Below are 26766 nucleotides of genomic sequence, written 5' to 3'. Positions count from 1 at the left end.
CAAGGTGTAAAAATGTGCTCGGGCGGCGCCATTCGACCACCGCCGCGCTTGTTTGTGTGATCCTGACTGCATGTGGGGGGGAGGGGGGGGCGCTATAGGTGGAGGCCATCTTTCATCCCTTGCTGGCGATTCGCTATTCAACACGATATGATGATCCAGGCCCAATTAAGGGATGAGGCTGTGTGAAAAATGTGATGACAGGGCAAGCGGAAGACAAGAGCGTCTGATGTGACATCTGAAAGGAAGAGCAACACAAGTGAGGGAGAGAAAGAAGGGCTGCTTGAAAAGAAGGGAGGAGTGATGTCGCCAAAGGAAATGAACTTGGGCCAAGAAGGAGAGAGAATGATAGTGAGGATTAATGTTAAGTAGAAAGCGACGGGGAGAATAATACGGTTCGGGAAAGGAGAGGGGAAATGAAGAGGCACATGAAGATGAATGGAGAGGAGAGCAGGAAAAATTATGCGCCTTTCTCATATGAAACAATTTCTCAAACCTACTTTTGATCTTCTTAGATTGGATGGCGTCATACTTTTTTTTTCTTCCCTTCCTCCAAAAAACAAAGGAAATACAAGAAATGCAATGAAATCGAGATATATATATATATGCATGTGATTGGAGACACAAGAAGAAAATATTCAGATGCTGTTGCTCATATTGCACACGTAGCTACATTTGATTTACAAGGCGGAGGATTCATTGTGCACAAGCAGGCTGGGAAATGTTTTATGAGTTTTCCCCGTCAGATAAACCCCAAAGTGTCGGGCATCAGTTTGATGGGGATGCTTTGATCAAGCCACAGCCTTTTATCAGTACGCATGCTCGCCGTCATCAGCAAACGGGACCCGCTCAATGTTCTTGAAGACTCAAGGAAACATCTCTGGCTTGAAAAGTGCTTTTATTTGGCTGTCAACAGACAAACAGTCAACTTGACCTCATTTCTTATATGAACAGAGGTACATTGATTCTCATCACACAATATGTTGTGCAGTCATTTACAAGAAGCTGACACCAATGTAAAAAAAAAAAAGCACATGACTTCTTCTCTTCCAGTTGTTGTTGCACACCTGAAACAGACAAATGGGAAAAAATTACAACAAATTCTGGATGGATCATTTGTATTGGAAAATAAACGACAGGAAAAATCCATTTGAAAAATAAAAATCTTCAATCGTCAACGTGCTTTGTAGATATGTTGTAGGTGGTAAATTGGAATTTGCCTCAGCTAAACTTGCCACAGAAAGTTCTCAAACACGCTCCGCCCCTTTTCAACGCTATCGGACTCATGTCAAACATGACTGTGAATGCAATGTGTGTATTATTCTGTCTGGGGGGGGGAAGAACTAGTCGACTTACAGGACTTCATGAGCTGTGAGGTCCCAGTCAACTTGAAGGCCAACAATAGCGGCGGACATTAGCCCCCTTCTGCACCCCCACCTCACTTTTCTCCCTTTCTTCCCGCTGTACTTCTCACATGTATAGTCTTACATGATATCCTCGAGAACATAGGTGTCAAAGTCAAGGCCCGGGGGCCAGATACGGCCCGTCACATCATTTAACAAATTGTGGATCGACTTCATGGGCCAATAATAAAATTGCAAATGGTCTTCACTTTTAAAAATGACAGATATTGCTATGACAATTCATTTTTTTAAAATGTTTGACCAGTTTTTACTAGACTCTGATTTCAAAGCTAGCCTTCATTTTGGGTGAGACCCCTTATCGCATCACCAAGTCTTCCTCAATTAGTTCCATCCACTTTCCTCCTTCTGTTCTCTGAAACGATGGAATCTTAGGCCCAATGTAAATATAATGCATGGCTTTTTACAACACGGGAGAAAATCAGTAAATATCTCCAACGTCCTTGTCTGCAAACAGCTGATGCAGAACAACATCAATTTGCATTACCTTGTCCTCAACATTTCCAAGCGGGTTCACTTCAAACCAGATTTATCTGGTGGTGAACTTGAAATACTGAAAGTCACTCCCCCGCACATGAAAAGTAAGCGACTGGCCTCATTTCTTCAGAAATTCAGTCAGTATAAAAGTGTTGCGGCTAGGTTTTCTTTTTTGCGCAAATGCCTCTGATGCTTAGCTGACAGAACAGAAGAGTTCAGGGTTGGCAGGCGGAGGCTCCCTCGGCCATTCACGGGCTAACTCAGCCCATTTCGAAAAAAAAGATGAAGGCCAGCCAATTCAGATTGCTCAAGTGGCAGATTGTGCCTGCTCGTCCCACGTCTGTCTGTCCGTCATCAGCTGACCTCTCATTCATGGTAATCAACAAAGATTGAACTGAGGTAACGGGACTTCTTCTTGATGTTTGAATGATTTTTACAAGTGCTTCCATCTTGACTAAAGGTGATTCCAAATGGTTTCATGGAGCAAAAACAATAACATAGCCTTGGTGAAACAGGATAAGCAACACTGGGCTTGTTTTTCTTCACTTCCATTTGACGCTTTAGTCAAGGCTTTTTTTTTTTACAGCAGAATAAAAGAGAAGCACAAAAAGATGCAAAAGAAAAAAGATGCACATGAATTACCAAGCAAGTCAAAAATATAACTGGCACACAAGGAAGAGAAGACATGTCTCCACCACGCCACTTTCTACCTTTGTCAGTTCCTCTCAACCTCAGGGAGACATATTCTTTTTCATCTGTCACGATGGATGGAAACATACATGTTCAGAAAAAATGAATAAAACACAACAATGGTCTTGTCAACACAGAGGAGGCTCCATGTTTTGTATGCTCCAAGCAGTGCATTATGTGCTAAGTGTCTCGTAGCCCTCCTATAGTAAATAATGAATGCTCCTATTCCTTCTCTCACTTCGGGGACCAGCCGTGGTTTACCTGTATAAATGCCCTTTCGGTGTCTTTGGAGACACTAAAGGATGTGGGTCAGATGATTTCATTAGCACAGCATTTCTCGACACGTCTCCTTCAATCAGCGCTTTGACACGAATAACGTCACTCAAAAAGTCTGACGGACGGTAAAAGGGATGCAGAGGCTGCTGATCCATTGAGGCGGACGGAGTCTTTGAAATATAGCCCACATAAAAGAGAGGGCAGAAACAGTAATGCACGGAAGGGGGGAAAGTCACCTTTGCGATCTGCTGGATATCCTCCACGTGGCGGGATGGAGAGGGAGGGTGGTCTTCATCAAAACTAAAAAAAAAGGAAGGAAAGATATCAGATTTGACGCATTCGAGAAAATGTCCTGATTGTTTCTCTGGAGTTGAGTCCAAACTCCAATTTGGATCAAATGAAACTTAAAGTGTGTTAGAATAGCATCTTTTGGTCTCCCCCCCATCGGTGCTGACGTTACACTGAAAGAGTTTCAGATGTTGTGAATTATTTACTCGATTCAACATTCGGCCCTTTAACCTCTCAGAAAATGCACAGGGCTGTCAGGGTTAAAAATATACTCCCATAGGATCTGCTTCAGAGAGTGTGTGTGTGTGTGGGGGGGGGGGGGGGGGGTAAGGTGCATTTCAGGATATATATATATATAAAAAAAAAAACAGTGAAGCACTGTCCCTTTTCGCTCCTTCTGTCTCACTCATCAAACTCTATTGCACAATGTCGTCGCTCTTAAAAATCGTGTTGACTTTATTTGATATATTTTTGACATTGTTGTCAGGGGCGGAGCTAGGTGGTGGCCATGCCCCCCCCGCCCCGCCCCTTGTCACTCTCTGGCTACCGCAACAAAATCTGTGACTTTTTAATGCCATTTTCACAAGGGGGCAAAATTCTTCGACACATACTCTGTCACAAATTGTTCACATGAACTACATAATTAATCAAAAAGATATAAATACTATTGATCCGAATGCAAACTCTTTAGTCATCCACGTCTCCCAGTTAATGTAAATCCAAATAAAAACAACAGTTTACAGTTTCTTGAAATGTCACTAAATCGTAGTTTGAGCACGCTTATATTGCCCAGAAGTTGTTTGATCAATTGATTTACATCCCATGTTTTCAGATATCGACTCTGATTCCTATGAGTTGCATAACGTGAGTAAAAAATATGAAGTCATTGAGTCAAATCGTGTATGACGGGCCCTTCCAGCAAACTGACTTTTCAGTAAGACTGAGTGAATATTAATGTGATTGAGTTTTGGGCCCACATGCATTTGTGCACAATATAAATATTTTAATAACAAACACGCATCAGCGCCAAGTCGACTGTGGTATGTCCCTGGCATACAGCAGTGTTGTCATGGATACCTCCAGACACATCCGCCATCCTATGCTGCTGAGCGCCTCAGAGGGGTTGGCGCCGATTCTCCTGCACCCCCAGAGCCCCAGCATCCCCCCCCCGATACGGAATCCCTATTCTCCCTGAAATGTGGCTTAGCATTACATCTGCTGGTTGACTCTCTGACTTTGGAATTGATTACGGCCAATGTGTTTTTTTGCAATGTCTGGACAATGATCCAACGGAAAGTGGGACAGAGTGAGAAAAGAAGTGGGAGAATAAATGTCTTTGGCAAACAAGCCTAGATAGATGTTGAACGGAGGAACTAAACTCGATGTATGTGTGAGTGCGCCTTAGGGGAGAGAGGGGAAGGGAAGGGCTGGTGTGTTAGCCTTGGGGCTTTGCTTAAGCCCATAGTTCATCCTGAACTGATCCTTTTCATTAGCAATAATCAATAATTCAACATCACACTTGCTTTAATGGTTTAATGTGGGCAAACCTTCACTCTGGGTGTGCGAGAACTTCTTAGCTTGTATTCACTGGCACAAAAGCAGGAATAAATCCACATGTGAACGTGCACATGACATCATCCCAATTGGCTCTACTTGGGCTGTAACGTTTTACAAAAGCCACTTCAAGTCCATGTGGAGGGATACAGTAGGTGCACTAAAAAAAGAATTCTTCTACTCTTGAGATGGAGGAATGAAAGGGTTAAGCTTTTATGATGTGTCCCCCCCCTCCTTACCTCTCCTCCCTCCCTCCCTTTCATATTCTCCAGTATGGCTGCACATATGCTGGAGGAGAAATAATCCCCTTTGATTGGAAGGCTAACTTGAAGTGTCAATTATTCTTATGAACTGACGGTACAGTTTCCCACCTCTGAAATGAGGTGGAGCCCCAGACGGGTGCCTCCAAAACATCCTCCGCCTCCTACTCTTGATCTTTACCTCTTTGGGAAGACAGCTGACATACAAAGCCACGACGGGATGTGGATATCTGCGTGCGCAGTGTGCGGACCCAAAATGCTATAAAACAAGAGCGTGATATCAAATGGGCTGTAAAAGTGTGTGCCAAATAGTTCAAATGAATAGTTGACGTCTATAGCCGTCAATGGCAGTGAATGAGTATTGGCGCTCTTCTTTTAAGCCATTGAATCTTCTGACTGACTATACATGAAATAACTCACAATTATTCTATTCTGTGTTGGTTTAAAAAAAAAAATCAAGGGCAAAAACAGGAGGAAACAACTGGTTGTAGAGTTCAGTTTCAGCACAACAATGGCTTACATTCACTCCCATCCTCAACACACAAGTTTTACCTCAAAGGGTGTGCAAAAGGGGGTGGAGGGTGCGTGAGGGCGGGCATGAAAGGGGGCGTATGGTGATATCTTAGACGATAATGGTGCTACTGGAGAGATTAGATGCTTTCAGCCTAGCATGTTTGTTTTCAGCTTGAGCCGAGTTCACGGCCGACACGGTGAAAATCAACTTCCGCTATGATTGCAATTGAACTTGCAATTCCCATTTGAATGGACAGTAAAAGCCACAAATAAAGCTTAGATGTTCCAGTAGGCTTTCTTCTGCTTTGGCATGAATGCTTTCTTCCACCTTGTATACTACTCCATTTCCAGCTAAAGAAAAAAAAGTTCAACTTTAGTTTCCTTCGACCTTAACACATTTCCCTTCATGTGTTTGGGAGATAACAAAAAGTGATGCATGGAGGTGGTGGAATCTTTGTATAAGCTGGATCCTGCCCCTTACTGACTTCTCCTTTTTATATCTTGAAAAAGAGGTTCTTCATCTCAGTGGGACCGAGCCGGTTAAATAAAGGCTAACTGACGTAAAAGAAGATACACACAAACTCAACTACGGTCGGTAACCGGCGATGCTACGAATCGCACGGCCGACAAAGATCACCCGTAACGTAGGGCTGAGATAACAATTTTCTTTTTCCCCCCCATCTCGCAAATTCAGCAATATAAATCGAGCGATTCCCTCCGATGATTTTTCTTGGTCCCGTCACACGTTGCAAAGAACAGTACATGAAAAGCTAAGACTGCTGGATCTGGCATACAGATACTTTCGACTAACTTTTAGCAATTTGCTCGGGTCTGGTTCAGTAGTTGAGAGTAGAAATTAGTTGCTGGGTGAGCTTGTCAGCACAAGGGGGAAATTTCAGCGGATGGATATACATCCAAGTCGACAGCCTAAATATTCTTTTTCACAAGAGTGCAGTGGGAATGCCCGCTCTCTGTCTGTCTGTCTGTCTGCCGCGTCTGTTCATCTGTCAAGACGCTCACTCTCGCCCCCCCCTCCCCAAAATTCAGCGTCTTGTAACTCAAAAATCTTAAGGCTGGTTCTTTTGAGATTGTTGCGCCGGACCATCGAGAGAGAGAAAAGAAAAAAAAAGCCCAGCCAGCGATGTTAAGGGAAAGCGATCTCGGGCTCTTCTCTGGCTGTGGCTGCTGGGTTCTCCTGGGAAACACACAGCTCATACAATGGATAGAGGAGGCCTTTTGTTAGGTCTCTGGGAGCTGCAGGGCTTTCTCTGGATCAAACGCGTTTGTGTGTGTGCGTGCGTGTGCGCTCTCGCAGCATTTCACTTCCATTCGTATACGAGCGGCTGGCAGGAAAAGACTGCACATGCAAAACGTGCACACACGCACACGCACACACACCTTCGCCCACACGGCAGACTTTTCTTATCTGCCTAAACTCAGTGTAACAAAGTAAACTTCTTCAGTCTTCCGCCGTATCATTTTGGAGAGTGGAAAGATGAATTTGAATCGGGTGAAGCCACATCGGAGACAACGGTGACGTGAAGCACTTTATCGGGATTGCTTTTGTGTCAGACTATTCCGAGAGGCTTATGCAAAAGGATAAAACCTTACTTTACCTTGATGGGTATGATGATGTGTCACCCTTTTGTATGCTTTACTTTTGACTTTGGAGCAAATTGGTACCTTTTTTCACATTTATTGGATTCACCAAGATTGGATTGAAAGAAAAAAAAAAAAGCTTAAAACGGTTTGACCTCTATTCTTTTATTTTATGTATCGATATTATATCGAAGGCACTCATTGTTTTAAACGTTACTCAATCATTTATAATGTACTTCCTGATTATGGCTGTTCAATTTGGCTTTCATGAAAGACCTTGTGACGTTACTTTGGGGTTTTGGGGCTGAGAACGTTCTGGCAAAGCCTGCATTTAAGTGACTTCTTTTTCTCCTGTGTAGAACTCCTGGGAAATCTTCTCCCTGAAAAGAAGTGGCACCTTCTCCGGGACTCCCCCTTTTCCAGTCCCACAGTTTCCCACAGACCCCCTCTCTTTGGGCTCTTCTGTCTCCGCATCCTTGCCTCACCCTTCCTCACGGCAAGCCCTCCCACCCCTCTCTTAAGTCTCTGCCTTGCTTTCAACTCCAATTTTGGGCACAATGAAGTTGTTCTGGCTGACAGTTTGGCCGGTGGAAGTAAGTGTTGCTGGAGCGGGCTGTGTGGCCCTGAAGTGGGCCCATTCTCCCCCTTGCCGGCTCAGTTACCGAGTGCTTGGCTGCTGAGACGCGGAAGCCGCCTGTCCCCCACGCTCCCACCGTGACCCAAACAATTAGCCTCAAAGCGCAATTAGGCTGGCTCCCATGCGCCCGTCCGTCCACGCGTGAACGCCAGTGAATATTTCACGTCGTCGACGTTATGAAATAAACCGCGTCGTTGGTGTCGTTGGCGGGCTGACTTCAGCTCTCGTCGCTGAGGATTCCCAATCGGGGTCATTGGGAGAGACAAAAGCCCGCAGCCCTCTCTCTTCTGTCGTATCCGCTAAGCGTCAACAACCTCGACTTTCTGTCACCGGCCTCTGCTTTCATTCGGCTTTTCTCTTTGCAATGGGTGAAAATAGAGAAATCAACAGTATAAATATTTCCATCTACACAAATGGGGCAATATATGAGAAAGTGGCTTTTTGGAGGCCCTGGTGTGGGAAAGGGAGCGGGGCGGGGGGGAGGGGACCATATGTCCAGGCGTTGAATATCAGTTGTCTGGCCTCCAGCGCGCCGCCGGACCACCATAACTTAGTTTGTCTTCAGCACAAAGTTTGGTCCAAGCTTGGCTGGCTTCGTTAGGAAGCTATTCTCTGCGGCCAATGAAGCTCAACGGAGCGCCAACAAAGGAGCTAATCACAGCCACTGCTGCGACTCCCCCTTTTCAGCCTCGCTCCCCTCCTTCCCACTCTGCCTCACCTTTACTGTGATTTTCAACAACGACAAAACAACTCTCTCTACTATTTCTATGCGGCCTAACTCTTCGCTAAGTAGAAAGCAAAATAAGCACTCATTCAATGCCAACAATAGTCCTGTCAAGTAAAAGGTTAACAACGCGGGGCAATCTGAAGAAAAAAAAAAAAGATACAATCCATAATAGCAGCTTGACAATATTTGTATAACAACTAAATGATAAGTTACCACCTGCAGCTATTTGCATCCGTCTCACCCCAGCGTATACGTTTGCAGTGCCTTCAATCGTCGCCTAGCTACAAATGCGTTTTGTGGCTCGGCGCTTTTTTTCGTACGTGTGTGTGTGTCCCCCCCCCGAAACAATCGGGGTTTGAACCGGCAACACACATCATCAAAAGAGGAGTCGATTGACAAAATTCAACCTTCAAAGCGCAAGACACGCTTTCAAACACGTACGATCCACACTACGGCAATATAAACACACTACGTACGGGAAATGCTATTTATCGTCTTTTCCTCAAAGGTCAAAAGACTAGCCGGCACCCATCTGAGGCACTTTGAAGAGCAACAAAATACATCTCCCAATGCACTCCGACATCAAATACTTTCCAGATCCCTTGAATGGACATCGGGATGTGTCTTCTATTCATGGTGCATTATTTTGAAGTGCTTTTTCATTGCATGTTGTCCACAAATCCAGGAGCCATGTACTACTTTTGCAACATTACCTGCGTGTGTGCTTTATGTTGCATAGTGGCTGCTGGGATTCAAACAGTCCATTGCAAATACAAACAACATCAGACACGGTAGCATGGCTGAATCTGTCACAGGGGTCGGATCTTGATTTTAGCACGACTTCATTACTTTTGTCTATTGTTTGTTAGAAAGATCAAATGTTTGATGAAGAATAATCAGGAGGGTGACGTTAACCTCACAACTCGTCCGCAAAACTTTGGATTTTGCCTTTTTCCCAGTATAGATGGCTGCCATTATCTGGGTGCTATTTTTCTAGATGGCACACGCTAAAAAGAGACAATATGGAACAAAATGGAGAAATAAAATTACTTCTAAATGCCTGGTGAATTGCTGATGTCAGCATTAGTACAACTTTGGTTGTCAGAGATCATTTTCCCAGTAAAATTTCAAATATTTTAAAGAGATGAATGGTACTCAGAATTCCTAGCAAATTTCTAAAAGCTAAATCCATTTGTAATTTTAGTCTTTTAGTCCTTGCACAATTTGTCTTTGCGGGCCACATAAAAGGATGTGGCCGGACGTATCTGGCCCCCGGGCCTTGGGTTTGACACCTATGGCCCAGCCGCACTGCACCGTATTGTTAAGAATATTTTGCGTCTATGAAGTAGGTCAGTAAGGTAACCAATGATTTTGCAGCACGACAAACAACTTCATATCACAGCAGATTAGCGTCGCCTCACTCTTCACGGATCCTTTCGAGCAATTGTCGCGACCGCTGGCGTTAAATGTGGCAAAGATGGACAAGCGAGGTCACGCAATTTAACTGTGAATGAGGCAGAACCCATAAACACACACAAAAAAACGGAGTTGCTATAGTTTTTTTTTTTTTTCTTTCGCTAATTGATTGCTTCTACTAACGCGAGGATAATGTATTCTATTGTGAGCATTCTTCGCCCGTGTTCATTAAGCCAGGAAGCAAGAAAAAAATCTTTTGTCTTGTTTCTTGCCACCCCCCCCCAACCTTCTCCCTCGCTCACTGGCTCACCCCCACCCAGGCAGGCCTCTTTTACTTCCTCACTTTTCCGCACCGGGTGGGAGAAGGTGACGTAAAGGTGGCATGACTGCCAAAGCGTCCCTCGCCTTCCCAAATGCACAGGCAACGAGGGACAAAGTACGGAATGGAAGGACGGACGCGGACGTACACATCTTGCTGTCTTCCTCCACCCTTTTCAAAAGCTCCCTGTGACATCCTCTGCTTCTGCCAGCTCCACACACACACACCCTTCTTGCCCCATTTTCACCCAGCAGCTCCCTTCAGAGCTTCTGCCATGCTCGTCCTAATGAGAGCTGGCGGGACAATGGCCACATTGTTGGCCATGTTTGGAAAGCCCGTTGTGAAACAATCGCTGTTTACCCGTGCAGCGGCACAGCCAAAAGCGTACCTTCGTCACAGCGAGGCCGAGCGTGATGAAGTCCTTTTCACAAGCGCTACAATGAAATGAGCTGAAGGGAAAGCGCTTCATCGGTCATTTGGAGCGACACAACTTCCCTTGTCTGCAATTAAAAGCACATCCTTTATGTATGATGCAAATCTATTCACCAAAGTCTATTGGATGAAAAATCAAATTGTCTGTATTGATTGTTTTTCACGATTGCAATTCTACACAAAACGACCAGATGACCTTGGTTAATTTCTTCCTTTAAAATCCACATTAGAATTGAACAAGCTGCAGGCAGTGGCAGTATGACTGACTGCAACAAATAAGAGGAAACTCTTTTGGGTGATGGCCTCAGATCCAAAAAAAAAGATGGAGGCATGGAGGGAGAGTTATCAAACGGATGCTTGTGGCGGAGACGTAGTGAATCAGTGGATTGACAGCTCTTTCACTGGGATGCATCCCTCGGCGCTTGTGGCTTGTATGCTAGCAGCTCTATGCAAAGCAGCGTCATGAATATGCGCAATTAGGTGGGACTGCTGTAATTTTTCTGGGTTATGGGACGCCACGTGTGCGAGGCACAAGCATACATCAGCATAAAGAGTGACAAATGCATACGGCTCGCCTTGCCAATAAGGATTTTGATACGTTACAACACACTTTTGCTTTCATACATTTTCACAGCTGCACGCAAAAAAGGAAACAATGTGATATTTTGATAAAGTCCATATATATATATATATATGATTTGATTTATTTATGTATTTACTTATTTATTGGTGCAAATGAGGTGATCATAATCAAAGACACACTTCTAAGTTTGATGCAGTGCAGATATCGACATTGTAAATGACAAATCTCGTTATTGAATTGATACAATGCTGACAATCAATTTTTGCTAAAGGTCTGAAAGTCATGCAAGTGTACTCAATGTACTAGGCAGTGAGCATAAGTTACAATTTATCCATCTTGGAGGTGCTCAAAGACATCACTTGCCAAACAAAATGGTTAAATAGACTGGGAATAGGTTTTAGATCTTGTTGGTAACTACGAGCTGCAGCTCAGTTAATGAGAAAGCTCCAGCAAATTTCACTACTCGGCTTTGTTGCGAAATACTTTTTGCTTTTTTTGCCACCCTATTGAATTATCAAGCATTTATTTATGCGTGTGTGTGTGTGTGTGCACAATTCAATTCAAATGAACCTTTAAAGGAGCTGTACATATGAATGCACAATAAGGATAGGCAGATGGGAACAGGAGCACTGACAAAAGCATCCATTAATAATTGGATCATATTTTGCACACTAGCACACACACACACACACACACACACACACACACACACACACACACACACACACACACATATACGCACGCACCCATACACACATGAATATATCAATGCATGTGCACTTCCACACACTTTTCCAGCCCTTCGCAGGGAGCCAATTTATAGATACTGTACTGAAGCTACCCTCAGCAACCCTCATCTCTCTTTTTGCCATGCCCCTGTCCACCACACACACACACACACACACACACACACACACACACACACACACACACACACACACACACACACACACACACGCGGTGGCACGTTCGGCACCCTGCTACACATACCGAAGGGGAGGACGTATCGCTCATAGCACCCAGGAAATTAACTTGACATTTGATGCAGACAGAAAATATATTTCAGTGGGGGAGGAAAAGAGGGGGAAAAAAAAACAAAGTGTACCAAAGCAGAGACAGCATAAACCCATCCCTGCCCCCGCCCCCCACCACCACCACCACCCCCAAACCACCCCCTTAAGCCCAGGGACGCATTCGGAGGGGGGGGGGTTAGCGATCTGCAATGCAGACGCCACTGGGTGCCCACGGAAAATGAGCTTCATCTTTTGCCTGTCCCTCTCGGTGTATGCTGTCTGTGCCCCTTTTGTTTCCATCTTTTATGATTCCTGCATGCCCTCCATTTTCATATGCACTTCCCCTCCCCTTCGTCTTGGTGCCTTTCTATTAAGAGGCAAGTTGCAAAAAAGCAAATGGAAGATGGGCACTCTCTGTGTGTGTGTGTGTGTGTGTGTGTGTGTGTGTGTGTGTGTGTGTGTGTGTGTGTGTGTGTGTGTGTGTGTGTGTGTGTGTGTGTGTGTGTGTGTGTGTGTGCGGTTGTGGGGGGTGCATTTAATAAAGCCACACAGACAAACTAGACAATGAATCGGGTGTAGAATTTCTAACATTGATCTGAAAATTGAGTGTCAGAAAAGGTATGGAATAATCCTAATATTAATATCCAAATCAATAAAATGGTCTTGACACCATAAGTGAAGCTGAAGATGTTTTTAAAAAAGATTAGCTTAGCATTTAGAGAGGACATAACTACTGCTTTTCCAAGCCGCGTGTACAATTTAATGCTAGCAGATAGCGCACGGCGTGGTCATGCATAATCCGACAAGATGAACGATCACATCCTGGGCGAGGAGCCCCAAACACTGCCGAATGGCACGGGCCGCAATTAATGCATCATTATGTACGTACGTACGTGCTGCTACAATTTACACCTTAACAACAGACTGCAGGAGCAGCCAGCTTCCATCCATCCTTCCCATTAGACATGCGGGAATGTTAACATGATTATGCGCAATTGTCAATGCCTCGTCTGGGATCGCAGGCCCCCCCCCAACAATATTGTCTGTGTATGATGTGTTAAAAATAGATTGGTGCAGTTATTCGCACATCAACTGTTGGAAGAGTATGTTGATTTTAGTGCAAATAGTCTTATTATCAGAATTATACGCAATCGAGTTTAAGAGGCAAATTCCATAATATATCGACAATATGGAGACATAAACTCGTTTTACACAGAGCCGCAATGTTGTGTGAGTCATAAAAGTGAAGTTGTATTATTTATAACAAATGTGAAGTGACAAATAGATTTGGCACGTTCTGCATTGATGAAAATAGATTTGCCTTTTTGGAGGGAGTGGAAATATTCATCGAGACAAAATTCCAGTAAAAAAATCTATACAGGCAGGTTTTTATTTGAACGTAGGCTTGTAAAAATCAAGAGTTTGATTGGAATCCGTTTTGGTGCTGTATTTTCCTTAACTCAACATATGCATCATCCTAACACACACGCACAAAGCAGGCAGCTTTCTTTTTCGATGGCTAAATTCCTTGGTGAAGTGCATTTTCATGAATTATGTGAATAAATAGCCAAATGTAGACACAGAGTGGGTTTGTCCTACACCTTGTCTATACAAAGTCACTGGCCTCCTTCTCTGCACGTGCAAGCGGCCCCGCCCCGCCCCTCTCTATTCCTCACTGCAAGTGATTTGCATTCATTTGCATGATTTCACAATGTGCATATCCTTTGTTCTGCTTGTGTGGTGATGCACAAGAAAGAAATCTGCTTGGATTTTAAGATGCTGTTTGTTAACTGCTGTTGTGTCTGCTTTGATGAAACATTTCCACGTTGTATGCTCATAGAAAAAATCACAATATGGCGCATGAGGTTTTTTTCTGCATGTAATTGACATTGTGTTATTGGCTAAAGCACGTCATTCACGCACATAGAAAAACTATCGATGGAAAACTAAACGATACACAAAGAATTATTCAAGCTATTTTCTCCTTTCAGAATCGTTTGATTGTGATGGATTTGGAGCTTTTTCTGTTCTGTTGTTGGGTTTTGACCATTAAGACTCACTACATGCTGGGCATCCTTTGTTCTGCGTTCTTGTTTATCTCACCACACGTATTTACGAATATGAAATAAATATATGGGAGCTGCTCTTTGATTGTTCATAGCTGGCCGGAGGTGATAATGGTCAACTATTATTTGAAGTAAAAAAAGAAGTGGGAAGTGTGAGTGACATATGTTTTTTTTTTTTGTTGAAACTTCAACCATGGAGGTCCATCTTGTATAGTCCTTTTGAACACTTACTCGGACGTGATACTCGTAATAGTAATTGAAACATCGGCTGCGTATATTTCTTTGTACACATTTACAGTATAGACAATCGCCACGTCTCCTGGATTCAGTAACGGCTATTCTAATTTGCCAAAAACCTATAACTACATTACCCAGCGTACGATCGAATCGACATTTCTTATTAAAGCCGTTTGTCTCTCTTCAGTGACATCAAATTTAACATGGAATAATGACGGACGGGCCGGGCCTAATTAAAAACCAAGTATGTCCTCCACGGGACATAAATGAGACCAATTAATGTTACTGCATGGATTTCTACAGCCTACAGCAGGGTATGCTTTGAAATGACTTCTGCACATTTGTATTTGTGTGTTACTGTGATTACGTCCGATGGATAAACTAGGATCAACTAAAAAGCTGGCAAGTGGTCACTGCGACTGTGCCCACAATCGCAAGCGGACGACGGTTGTCCTCTGAACCAAAACTAACATCTCCACACACGGGCTAGCACACATCACACACATCAGCAGAGATGAGCACACGACAGAAAGCAAGAAAATAAATGCGTTACGTCGGTGATCATTTCAAAGGGGTAAAACAACCATGATCAGTGACTATGGTATACTGGGATTCAAAAAGAAATTGGGATGGAAGTATTTCTATATTATAAAAATATTTCATATGTGATTTGTTGCTACGTATGTAATGTATTTAATATAATTGTACTGGCAATTGAACTCATACACGGATTTGATAGTTTGATCTTACCTCAGACAGGTGCAGTGAAAAGAAAATTCCACACATCATATGGACGTCCTCTTGCTTGCAGCTCCGGTTCTTCAACACTGCAGCAATGAAAGATGATGATGTTTAACAAGCATGTGTAAAATTGCAATTTTGCTCATGAAATGGAAGTTAAATGCATTTTAAGATTTCGAATCCAACTTTCTTCATGTTGACATGCATGTGATTTATATTTGGCCCATGACCACGCCTCATATTTAAGTGTTAAGTGTCACTACACTTATTCAAAAATAAGGACATGGTCAAAGATCGAAGCAATGCAAAAATGCTAATCAACCTATTATTAAATCAGCATTGTGCTTAATTTTTGCACAAGTACTGCCACACAACTTTGATGAAAAGTAATGTATCAGCATAGAAGCTAAATCTAATGCTAATACAACAATTTGACAGATTACAGATAAGCAAGGAAATAACAAATGAATAATTTTCCTTGTTTCCAGTGTTCCAACACATCTTTTTTGGTGCGAGTAAGATCAAAAAATTCAATGGTGTACTTTTGCTTTGAGTGTATAGTTGTGGCTAAGAGTTATCAAAAATGAACATTTTGGTTAGTATTTTTCCTGGTTAAAATAAAATATTTAGTTTTTCACTGACCATATATTTTTATTTTGGCGTTGATTTTGAAAATATAAGCAGAAATATTGCAATCAAGGATTTGCCACTTCCCTTTGTGTTACTTTGAGTCGCCTTTAATATGATGCACGCGCAAAACATCACCACACCATACTTTTTGGTTGAATAATAATTTATTCATGTTTTAGATCATCAAATCCAAACACTTGTAAAAAATAAATAAATGAGAAAACCAAAACAAATACATTCCAAACAGTGATGAGCAAAGACAACACATGACACATACTGACAGACATCTTTGTCTAAAACATATTCTTCTCATTCCCGGGTGTAATGTTCGACTTGCGGGCCGACCTCTCCGAGTGTGTGTGCGTGTGCGTGTAGCCCTACGGCGGGGTTTTGGGGGAACCATTCTCCACTCCCACCTTCCCTTCCCTACCCTGCATTTTCTCTGGGTTCATTCTCTTTGCCGCTGGTGTAGCATGTTTCATCCCATCAAGCCCCCACCCCCTATTCCATACATATTCCATTATTTACCGGGGTGGCGGCCATACTGGCCATCACCAAGATTGCGATGATGCACCCCGTGGTAAACTGTCAACTTGGTGGCCATGTTAACGTCTCGTAAACACATCTAAAGTAAGGCGAAACACCTGCGGAGACCTGTTATTATAAAAGACGGAAGGTGGCCGGCCGGCCGGCCTTCAGTGCTTCATTATTCTTATAAGTCCAAGTCTGCTCTCCCTCCCGAGCTGCCTGTCTCATTTCCTTCCCAGTTCCAATCCATTAGCAAGCGCTAGGCTCAAACAAGCGGCCGTTTAATTATTGTCTCTTTGTTGGCAGCACGCCTGTACCACTCATCATCATGGCAGGGGAGGGGGGGGGGGGGGGTGTCACGTTGATAATGTGCATGCGAAATTCGACAGCATGCGTATGCGATCATACACCGACTTCTACTTCATCATCCATGCAAAGGTCCAAAGAAATGTAAGACGGTGACATGGACGCAAAGCTGCAATTCTCAATATATATCATCAAATAGTGGCCGCGTTTCCAAAATAGATGCATTGTGCGGTACAATTCAAGTCGAATCATTTCCCGCACATTCTTCTTTATACATTGCCTTAGGAGCACTTCAAGATGAAAGAAAATGCTAATGCTCCAGCTGTATCTCACTCAGCGATGTGTTTGTGCTATTTATATATATTTGTGTGTGTGCAAGCACTTTTATGGTAATTAACAGATAGGGGAGGTCGGCCTCCGTCTGTGTGTGTGTGTGTGTGTGTGTGTGTGTGTGTGTGTGTTTTGCACAGTAAGAGGGTGAGTAAAAGTAGAGGGCAGATTTACATATTTTTAGAATACTGTCATTTCCTTCATTTATAAAATAGAGAATTTCCATTGAGTGAAAATACACTTCAGTGAAAATACATAAGAATTCACAATACAAGCAAACTTGAAAGCTCTTTTTTTTTTCACAAATAAAAGCCCTTTTTTTTTTTTTTTTTTTTTTTAAACCTGCAAAATATTGGGTACCGATTTGGAAATCCCACCATAGCAGCATTTAGTTTAGCAAGCTAACGAAGAGATACGCGAAAGACTGGCATCTTGCAGGTGACGCTAATCGGGGCACATGAATCCATCCAAATGAAAGGCTCAGCCGCCCGCTGTAATTGAATATGCGACTTTTCAGACCTCCGCCTTGCCGTCAATAGAAAGCGTGCACGTGTGTATGCCAGCGGACATTTTAGGTCTACTGCCAAACGCCTTAAGATGGTGGCACCTTGAGGCGGCGCATAGAGAAAGCCAAGCTCCTCCTCGCATTTGCTACCTTCCTCCAGCACGAAAACGCGGGACAGGCCCTCTTCTATCCCAACCCCGAGCCCCGCGTTATAAATATTTAATTCTCAGCCCTCTAATAAGGATATTAAGGCGAGTACATCCCCCGCCCGAGCGTATATGCATGACTCCTTTCTCATCAAATTTACATAAAAGGGCCAGATGCTAATGCGAGCGTAGCAACTCCTGCTCACTATTCTATAAGAAGTGCTACTGGCCCTCCAGTCCAAAGCAGCCGTATAATTTAAATGGCCAACACCATCATATATTTTTCAAATCCTTTGCTGCATGCCAAATGTAAGCAGGCCTCCATATCCTTTGCTTCAGAGAAATCGGCTTTCCACTTGTGCCGCTGCAGAATTTATTATGCTTCTGTTAGTCCTTCCTGAACCAATTTTCAATACAAATAAGGCTTTACATTTTTCATCCACTTTTTTTTTTTTTTTTAGGTTTTTCACCATATACAGAGAGGAGCTCATTCCATATTTGCAAAAAAAAATGATACTCGCATATTTACAGAATGTGGCCATACACACAGTTTGGTGAAAACATTCAGTAAATAGCATTTTAGGAGTGTATGCGCTACTGTTTTGTAATTAGTCCAGGATGAATAATGCAGCGGCAGAAAATTTATTATTTACATCCTTTCATCTGCAAGGGCGATTGAAAAGGCATTTCATGGCGCAATTATACTAATTTATTTATACACCATAGTATTTGCATAATCAAAAGTCAGTGGAGCACAGACATCCGAGAAGCCATGCATGGCAGTCAGCTTTAGAACCAAGTGTAAAAAAAATCGCATTTTTAGGCACACATTGAGATTGTGCATCACTGTAATGACATCATTTTTGGATACTTTTTAGAAATGAGTTTTATCAACAAAAATTCCAGTACAGTATTAGTATTTAAATGTAAAGGCTGGGTTTTAGGCACAGCTTTTACAATTGCTTTCATTAAATATCGCCCAGTGAGGATAAGAAAAATCAAATGTATTTTTAAAAAATGGTGAGGTACTACCAACTATATTATTTGTTACTTTTCTTCATGCAACAGTGAAAGAAGCTTAGAAAAAGCTATTTTCATGCCATTCCAAAAAATGGATGATTATTATTGTCATTCATCATCACTTTATCCAATCAGGACGAGAGCATCGGCGGTGCGTCGGAAGCACGTGACTCCGATGCTCACAAATGACCCGAGGCTTCGTTCACGGGTGAATTTGAAAGCGTATTATTTTACACATCCTAAATTGAACCAGATCCTTCTGCAGATCTTCCAGCACATCAAAACACAGAGATGAGGAGACTAACACGTCGGCCATCAGACGGGGAGGCTCGTCCGGCATGGCGGAGCACAGCATGCCCGCTGCTTGCAACAAGACGGTCAAGTGGCCATGCATGATGTCATTAAAAAGGGCCTGCCTGAACACTGCAGCATTCCTCACTGGATTATTGCAAAGTATGAAGTGAGAGCATCAGATGCCTTTTGGGTGAGTCGCCATGCTTACTTCACTTCTTGTGAAAGTACCGACATAAGAGGTAAATATGACTAATGAGGAGGAGGAGGTGGCACTCGACACACATGCAGAGCAGGAACCTGGCCCGCATTGGCAGGGGCTGATGCTGCCATGCGCACGGTGATCTCACCTACCGTTGCCGTGGCGACACCAACCAGAGGGAAAAGCCTTATTGTGTGTACGCATGCGTATGTGCGAGCGTGATTGTGACAGACGCAAGAGGAGGGTGAGGATGAGGGCCTGCAGGAATTCACATTGTGCCTGGCTTGTTTAGGGGTTCATGCCTCATTCACTTACTAGCCCCCTTTTTTCCAGAGGAAACAAGCAGACCTTTCAATTATTAAGGCAGTCCATTCAAAATGGCGCTGCCGATAAAAAGAGCAAGCCGGCGCTTTGGATAGAGCTTGATGATGAGCGGGAAGCACGTGCAGACACATGCCGTGTTCTATCACTACGCATGCACTTACCCTCCCCCCCCCCCCCCCCCCCTCAAGCAGACAAGCAAAGTAAAGTCGCCTTCCTAGCAGCTGTTATTGTTGAATTCTATTAGTGATGAAGAGCTAACTCAGACTATAGGGGTCATCTGCTCATCAATGGGTGGTGGTGGCCTAGGCTCGCTCTGCAGCCATGAATGCACTGAATTCATTAGCCCTGGTGCACAGATGGTGTCTGGCTGCCTGTCTCAAGTTCAAGTTCATGTCCAGAAGACACACACACACACGGGCAGATAGATAGAAAGCCAGCGAGAGAGAGCGAGCGAGCCATCTTAAGACCAGACAGACAGACGTGGTTGAACGAGACACAGCTATTGTTCCCTTTCATCAACGTGATGCGGACTCACTCTCTGAAGAGGCCTGGGTCAGATAACTGTGAGCACAAAACGCAAAACTGAAAACGGACGGGTCAAAATGAAGATGTTTTTCCAAAGCTTTTGTTGAGCTACCATTAATACTCCCTCCTGCCCCACCTATGTCGACTTTGCAAAAAAAAAAAAAACATTGCAGGGGGGTTGACGCAATATGTAACAAATGATCACCCAGATATGGGCTATTCATATGCTTAGTGAGGGAACTCAACCAAGGCTGTTCGACATTTTGTAGAAGCTGCAGCGGGCGAACTCCCCGCAGAATAGCACAGAAAAAAAAAGCATTCAATGGAAAATAGGCCGATTCCCCGGTGGATGAATATTGAAAACACTTTCCATGGTCACCCTAGGTTTGCAACCATTCGACTAATGAGGGTGCTGGTGTGGACACCAAGAAGGCCGAGGACAAGCATGGCTAGCCAGATTTACGCTAATACGGTATATGCAAATGGCGTCTCCAGATATGGAGCAAGAACATTTACGCCTTTTGTAACAATTTGAAAATGACACACGGCTAATTTCTGAAAGCTAATTGAAGCATACTGAGCAAGTCTGATCATGAGATGCTACTCCCTCTTGGTAACAATAGCCCTCGCCGTTCAATTACTTTTGCTGGCTGCAGGGATGAATCCTTTGGAATATTTACCGGCTTGAAATCAAACACACGCACGCCATGCACTGTTATTTTTTTTCCCCCCCTTCCAATAATAAAGTGCAAATAATTTTAAAAGGATAAACGGACAGAATTGTCAAAGACAAATACGTGAGATAATGCTGTTGCAGACGGTGAGGGAGGCCAAGTGCTTTAAAGCGAGCTGTGGGTTGACATCGAGAGTGACCCCCCCCCCCCCCCTCACACACACACACACATCCATATAATTTGAACACTAGCCCCTTTCATAAAGCAATGCTTGCGCTTAACCAGTGACGATTGTTTTACTCACAACAGCTCAGGCCAACTTCCTCTACTCAAATAACCTGCTTTTCTAGAAAAGGCTTTTGAAGAGCAAACCTACAATTCAGCCAATTGATGGGAGAAAAAAAAAAGTCAAAATATGGTTCACTTAAACTTTACAATGACTGTGATTTGTGTAAGAGTCCATTAAAAATGACCTTTGGGGCAATTTGTCATTAAACAATCTGTATTCAAGGTCTCCACACCAACCATCACAGAGGGGAAAAAAAAAGTGTCAGGGATCCCTAACGCCACAAGAACCGCCCCCGTCAGGTGTTTGCTGACCTTTTTTTACTACATAAGGACAAAATGCTGCAGTGTAGTTGAGTGTCAATCACACGATTGTTCTTCTTGATCTTCTCTACGTAAAATTCAAGCGACATCTCGACGTGCCTGATATTCCTCGGCCCCTAAAAAGACCCAGTTCCAATTCCATCAACGCACAATACAAAGATGTCAGCCCATTCAAATTGCACAAGGTACCTAAATGTCGAAGTGCAGTGTGTTGAAGTGGCGCCATATGTAGTGCGAGCCTTTCAAAATCACCAAGACTATGACTAAGGTAGAGGCCAACGTCATTATGCATACAACTGGCATAGGCGTGAGGCCTTCAAAGACCGTTAGTCTCCTCCACGTTCCCCTCTTTCTTTGGGGATGCAGATGAGTAGGGTGCACTTGACATCTTTTCATGACAACTCCCCCCTACATTTATTACCCCCCACCTATTCCAAGCCCTGTCATATTGGGCCCGGTCATGGCATTGCCACTTGCCCCCACCGAGCGTGGGAATGGGATCGTCCAGCCGTTCACATCTCCTGCACTGCGGTTAACGGAATCAATTAAGTCCCCCTCGCCCTCCCAAACACAGCCACTCTCCCCCCCTCTTCTGCCAGCGCAGTCCTCCTCACACCCCCTGACCCTCATCCCGCCTAGCCCCCAACTCTCCACTTTTTTGTCAGCCCCCCCCCCGCCCATACATCCTAATTATTAGGCCCTCGCTTTGGGATGCCAGCGCCGTTTGTGACTCAAACATGCAGACGTACACGTGCGCACTAAATGTAACTCTTTCCCCCGTCAAATATAATCAAGCCAATATTAGGATGGTTGATGTATATACACTGTCTCATAAATGACAAAGTTATTAGTAAATGACAATTACATTGAAGAGATAGATTTTGACGTGTCAAGTCCATGAAAAATAAATCTAAAAAATAAAATAAACGGTGCATGTCCTCGATGAGTCTGGAAGTGGTTTTTACTTTCGGTTATCTAGCTTTATGACGAGCAGAACACTCATACAGCTAGATAACCAAAGATAACAACCCACTTCCTAATCTTCTGCAATAATCCACATGCACACCTCCGCCTCTGGTCTCCAACTTTCCATCTCTTAGAATTCAAATAAATTAAAGCAGAAGGAAAAAAAAAAAAAAAAAAAAGACATCCTTTTTGAAAATCACATTCTGCTTTATATTCCCTTTTTAGCCATTGCTGGTCACTACACAGGATGGAAAAATTCTTCCATGCCAAAGAGGTTGAAAAATATAATCCCAATGTTAATGTTAGATTCACTTGACATGAGGCAAATATGAGTGAGTTGAAGCGGGCCGGCTATAGAGTGCAGTCATCCTTGCACGGAGGCCCTCATCTGCAATGCAAATAAGGCCGAATCCCACAAAAGACTCGTTCGCCTCTATTAAGTCGTTGTGGAGCAGCCATAGATATCCTGTGAGGCCGGAGGAGAACCACCACGCGGGGAAGAAGGCGTGAGGAGGGAAATCCCACTTCCCCGTGGAAAGTGCAAGCACAGCGCAGGGAATAAGGACGCCAATGTTTCAGATGATGAAGTCGCGAGTTTGCTTTGTGAGAGTCATATGGTCCGCGCGCACCTCCAACATGCCGGAGAGCTGGAGAGCCGATGCCTCGCAAGCCCCCAGCCCGAGGGTCCCGTGTGCAGGCGGCGAGCAGGCAGGCTCCCCTCCCGCTCTGCAAGCAGTGTGGAAGTAAAGGGGCCATCCCCAAAGCTTGATATAGGGAGGCTGGACAAAATATGGACCAACCCCGGTGAGGTCAAAGGCCTCGGACCACGAGCATGTAAATACGGTGATGTCATATATATATATATTAAAAAAAAAAAAAAAAGCAAAATCACACCCCCACCTCCTTCTCATCCTCCTCCTCATCCTCGTCCCTTCTAATCCGCGCACACGTCCGCGCTGGAGGGAAAACGTCCGCCTTGTGCGGCGAGCAGCACCGCGCACGTCGTCTTTCTCGGCAAAGATCTTTTTTTTTTTTTTATCATTTTACCTCGTGATGGGAGCGACTGTATTGCATTTTGAATGGAGGATGCGCTCGCCAAAAAAAAAAGACTGAGGGGAGATAACTGCGACAATATAGGCTGCTTTTACGAAAGCAATATTAAGCTCCCGCTTGCTGTTCCATGCGTCAAAAATCCTTATCGCTTCTTTTTTTTTTTTTTGCGCATCCGCACCGTGGACTACAATGGCATCGTCGCCTCCTTCAACGTGTCCGTGTATGACTACTCCCCCCCCCGTGCACATGGCGAAGTGTGAGTCGTTGGCTGAACATCTCCGAATATATGAGAGCAAAATATGGAAAGTATTATTTCGCCCGGGCATGCATGCATGCTGCTTTTTCGTTCATTTGAATGCCATTAAACACCAATCAAATCTCTTAATTTGTAAGTGACAATCAGATGTATGTTTGTCAATCACGTCATCCACTTTCCAAGAGGTCCCACTCAAGCCAGTGTCGGAGGTGGGCGGAGCTAACTCGGCAGGTGTAAAAACTGAGCCAAATGAGACCCATGCATTTCGACATATACATTAAATAGTCGATGTTTTCATTCCAACATTCAACTTCTATTCTTGCATACATGTATCCACAATGTGGCACCTTCTATACATAACATGTATCCAAAAAGCATGAATACACACATTTTTGTTTTGTTTTGTTATATTTCTGTGATCTTGAATTAAGACCCCCTTCATATTGTAAATTATAGTGATCAATATAGAAAGGCCACCTCATTAAGGCTCCACAACGGGCCTGCCATCAGCGCGCGCGCACACACGCGCAAATGCATGAATACAGGTCACGTCATCACAACGCATTATTTAAAAAAAAAAGTGGAATAAAACACATTTTTGAAGACATAAATACGCACTTATATGTGCACAAATGACACGTTTCTTTGGGATGCGGATGACGAAATGGCACAAGCGCGTGTGACGTTAGAAGTGGAACTATAGGATTTTCTTTCACATATAATGACCATTAAAGCAATTCGATCCGACTTCATCAAATGGAGTTATTTTAATGACGCATCGCAGCCATCTAAGTGTTACTACAATACATTTCTTATTTTGTTGTGAAAAATATGTCAAGTAATGGTTATAAAAGATCATTTCAGCAATCTCAAAGTGGGTCAAAACCCCCCCCAAAAAAACATTTCCAACCCGAAACTTTGTTTTCGGCCGAAATCAATGCGTGCAACAAACGCCGTTACCACATAGCTAGTTCAAGACGTAAAAGTTCCACTTACTTCCTCCAAAGGTGAGTCAAAAGAAGTGAGTGCTCCGTGGTGCCCTGGTCGTCATCCAAATATCCCGTTGAAAAAGAACCAAAAAGGGAAATGGGGTGCGGTGGGGTGGGGATGGACACTTTGGAGAATAACCTGCATTTGAAGCATGCTGCAGCCGCTCTGAGCACACTGGGATCATATCCCAGGCACATGATAGACGGGGAGGGAGGGAGGAAGGGAGGGAGGGAAGGAAGGATGAATGCAAAAGGGAGGAGGTGGGGGCACAAGACAACTTTCCCATACTGCCACCAAATAGAAGAAAAAGTTTGCAGTCGGTTGGTTGGGTTGATGACGATGATGATGGTGGTGGGGATGATGATTGGCGGGGGGGGGGGTGAAGTCCATCCTTCTGCGCGAGGACGTGCTCAGAAATTCAAACAAGTGCCCCCCCAAGTTCTTTTGTTACAAAAATGTGCTTCTGACACCCCCGAAAAACAACAAAACAAAATAAAAACAAAAAAACCGCGCCGACGCACAAAATACACTGAAATTCCATTTTGGTCGAAAGGCAGCCTGCACCCGGGACTGGTCATCACAAGCATTCCATCCATCTCACATTTATATTGTTAGTGAGTGTGTGGGAACTGAAGGCTTGAAATAGCCATCACATTTATAGTGGAAAGTTCGAAGAAATAAAAACAGATGGAACCCATAGCAAATTTTCTTGTGGATAAAATAAAATGTTGTGATTAGTTTGATCGAATATTAATGAAGAAATGGTGTAGATCATATACAATTTATTTTTTGACTAGTATGACTTTTTATTTATGAACTATTGTCATCATGTGGCAAATGTGCTCTATGATTATTATCCTAACGACTGTGAAAAAGGAAGCCCTCCCTGTCTAATTGATTCAGGCTATAGTTAGGTTGCGCGTGCACGTCCAGTGACGTCGAACGCGCAGCCATATTTAAATACGCCAAAGTAATTAGCCAACCGAATATGCAAATTCAGCTCCAACTACCCAGTCAGTGTGCCTGCGTGGCCGCAGACGGACTAATGGTCCACCCTTTAGATGTTTTTTTTTTTTTTTAAACAAGTGGGCGTTTAAATAGACATCATTGTCTTATTGAGCTGCTTTGGACCACAATGAAGAGAAGTAGAAGAAGACGAGCGAGCGGCTCCTGCATGGGTGGAAACCTCGAACAAGATTTTTTTTTTTTTTTTTCTTTCCCCCTACTGAGAAGACTGCACGCTGCCTGCCACGTTCTCCGACGCGGTATTCTTCTTTTCATTTCGTCGCTTTTTGTATTTATTGACGCACCTGACTATTTAGCGACAATTCCTGTTAAAACGGTTCAATCGTGCGAAAAGCGGGCTTTTGATGATAACACAGGTAAAAATGGTAAGATTGAAAAAAAATGTTATTCAACGATGCAAATGAGCATCGAGCAAGCATTTCTCCGATGCCACAACAATGGCGAGGGAGAAATGACACTTCAAATAAAACAAGACATCATTTGAAAAGTCTTAATACCTGCTTGTTGGGAGTGCAGTGAGGTGAATTATTTGCAGACGAATTGAAATGTCTAACTTATATCCATTCACCATGAAAACGCCACGTGACCTTACCTCTCATGACAGCGTCTTGAAGTTTGCACACAAAAGGTTGGTAAATGATGTGGCGTCGTGCGTGGCTCATCATCACGAGTGGTCAGCGACCTGGCTGTCCCCTAAAGAGTCAAAAGAGGAGGATGATGATGATGATGATGTTGTTTGCAAGACACGTTTGGATGTTACATTTCCCCAATACACACATTTTAACATCATTCCAATCATAATGGCTTTTTCGATTTTTATACAGTTTAGGGAAGTGTACAAATTGTGTTTTCCTAATTTTGTCATTGAATCTAATGCGGAATGTTGACATTACGTCTCTTTTGGTTTAACAGAGCAATCTTTGTTACCGCAGCACGTATGGACAGAAATAAGTAATAAGTAATATAACGGCCCTGGAATTACAGTATAGAAATTAAGTGAGAATGAAAATTGCTTTTCTCAAATGTTCAATCGTCAGAAATGTGTGTGTGTGTGTGTGTGTGTGTGTGTGTGTGTGTGTGTGTGTGTGTGTGTGTGTGTGTGTGTGTGTGTGTGTGTGTGTGTGCGTAGCTATTTTCCA

The 26766-nt window shown here is 43.6% G+C and overlaps 1 long non-coding RNA gene across 1 annotated transcript; it reads right to left on the bottom strand.

The window, feature by feature from the left end:
* Positions 1 to 901: 901 nt before the first annotated feature.
* On the bottom strand, positions 902 to 24811 carry LOC147058599 (uncharacterized). Its single transcript, XR_015065953.1, has 4 exons — positions 24608 to 24811; positions 15256 to 15332; positions 3098 to 3161; positions 902 to 1064 (listed from the first exon to the last, which is right to left on the bottom strand). It is a non-coding gene; the product is annotated as an uncharacterized LOC147058599 (long non-coding RNA).
* Positions 24812 to 26766: the final 1955 nt, after the last annotated feature.

This window comes from Syngnathus leptorhynchus, chromosome 4 (assembly GCF_054491065.1).
Source record: "Syngnathus leptorhynchus isolate UIUO chromosome 4, UIUO_Slep, whole genome shotgun sequence".
Taxonomy (NCBI): Eukaryota; Metazoa; Chordata; class Actinopteri; order Syngnathiformes; family Syngnathidae; genus Syngnathus; species Syngnathus leptorhynchus.
This window is presented reverse-complemented; position numbering and strand designations above follow the sequence as displayed.